The sequence below is a fragment of the Propithecus coquereli genome, unplaced genomic scaffold, assembly GCF_000956105.1.
Source record: "Propithecus coquereli isolate 6110/MARCELLA unplaced genomic scaffold, Pcoq_1.0 Scaffold36, whole genome shotgun sequence".
NCBI classification, from domain to species: Eukaryota; Metazoa; Chordata; class Mammalia; order Primates; family Indriidae; genus Propithecus; species Propithecus coquereli.
The window spans coordinates 719,286-721,682 of NW_012149285.1; positions in this window are offsets into that span (position 1 = coordinate 719,286).

A 2,397-nucleotide genomic window follows, 5' to 3' on the forward strand; every position below is an offset into this window, starting at 1 on the left:
GTTGTTTTTTCCTTAATTCTCCTCTCATCTGTGCATCTAGGTACCAAGTCCACTATTTGACTCATAGTACATTTTTTAAAATTATTTTTCCTTTGTTTTTTTGTTTCAGAATATTATAGAGGTACAAACATTTTGGTTATGTATATTGCTTTTATACCAATTGGGTCAAAGATATAAGTGTGCCCATCCCCCAGATAGTGTGCATTGTACCTGTTAGGAGTGAATTTGCCCATCCTCTCCTCCCGCCTCCCATCTGCCTGATTTCCAATGAACATTATTTCCATATGTGCACATAAGTGTTGATCGATTAGTTCCAATTTCATGGTGAGTACATGTGGTGTTTGTTTTTCCATTCTTGTGATACTTCACATAGAAGAATGGTCTCCAGCTCCATCCAGCTTAATACAAAGAATCCGTTTTTCATCACATGTAACAAGATGGTATAGAAATGGTTCCCCTTTATGTTGTGACAGCAAAGAAAGGCAAACTTCGAGATGATTTCTCTTCTGATTCTCGTTTAATTTCTGCGGAACCCATCTATCCAGCTTCTTTACCTCGACAATTTGTTTCACGTGGTCAATATTGTTGGAATAGTAACGTCAAAGCTTGCTGCTAATGCATGCACAGGTTGAGATGGCTTCGCTTCCACTACAGCTTGCAGCTCATCATTATCCACCTTGGTCTTGAGTTGCCCATGTGGCTCATTTTCAAGATTCAAATCACCAAGTCAGAACTTCTCACACCATTGACGTACTGTGCGTTCATTAGCCACATCCTTCCCAAACACTTCATTGATATTTCTAGCTGTTTGTGCTGCATTGTTCCACAGTGGAATTCATATTCATAAATAACATGAATTTTTGACTTATCCATGGTTTCAAAAAAATTGCCCTAAGAAAAATTTGAAAGATAATCATAAGCCAAAATGTACACTTGAAAGTCTGGGGATGTACCTTCACAATAACAATAAAACTAGAAGTGTCAAAAGTGCAATGTCAGAATTAGCAACTATCAAACTTGGTACTTAAGGAAATCGGACATTTCATACTTAATAAATTTAATCTTTACCCGCTTATTCCAGTCTGAGGTCAGGGTGGCTGGAGCCCTGCCCGGCAACTCAGGGTCTAGGTGGGCACCAGCCCCAGCCAGGAGCCATCCTGTCACAGGGCGCTCACATCCACACCCACTCACACGGGGGACCATGGACAGCGCCAACGCACCTGACGGCACATCTCTGGGACGTGGAAGGAGCCCGGAGTTCCCGGGAAAAACCCATGCAGAACTGGGGAAACATACAGCCTCCATGCAGACAAGGGCCCCTGGCTGGGAAGTGATTTTTTTTCTCTTAACTTTATAAGGAAAGGACATTGAGGGAAATGACTTTATTGGAGACTGACCTGCTGTACATCCCAGTCTGCACTTCCTAACCACTATCCCCTGCTGCCACCATATTTATTGATTGACTGTATTATAGAATAAAGTGCTTGAACGTTAAGGCCTAGCTTTAGGCCTCTTTTATCTCATTTTTCAAAAGGTCATTATAAACAACTACCAATTTTTTTTATTGACATAACACGTCTTATTAAGACCTAGACACACTCAGTGGCTAACTCAATATACAAACTAGGTCTCTTACCAAATCCACAGTTTGTCTCTTCTGCTTTGTTTTTCAACAGTTTTATAGAGATATATGTTATGATCAATAAATGCTATTTGTTTTAAATGGGAAATTTGATCAGTTTTGGTGTATTATATACATTCATGTAGCAATGACCACAATCAAGATGTAGAATTTTACCAATATCTCAAAAATTTTCCTCAAGCCCATTTATAGTCAACCCCCTTTTCCTGAACCCTAGCTATAATTTATCTGGTTTTGGTATTATTTACTTTTTCCAGAATGTCATATAAACAAAATCATGCAGTATGTATTCTCTGAATTCTTTCACTTAGCATGATGTTTTGTGATTGATTGCTCCCATTTAAATTTTTGTATTTTTGAGACAAGGTCTTGCTCTGTTGCCTGGGCTGGAGTGCAGTGGTGTTATCATAGTTCACCGCAGTCTGGAACTCCTGGGCTCAAGGGATCCTCCTGCCTCAGCCTCCACTGTAGCTAGGACTACAGGTGTGTACCACCATACCTGGCTAATGCTAACTTTTAAATTTTTTGTGGGGGAGGGGAAATGGGGTCTCAAACCTCTGGCCACAAACAATCCTCTCTACCACCTTGGCCTCCCAAAGTGCTGGAATATTTGCTTCTTTTTATTGCATGTGAATTACATATTACGGATAAACCAAAATTTGCTTAGCTATGTATCAGTTGATGACCACTAATCTGTTTTCCAAAATGTACAATTGACATTCCAACCAGCAAGGTGTGAGAGCTCCAGCTGCTCT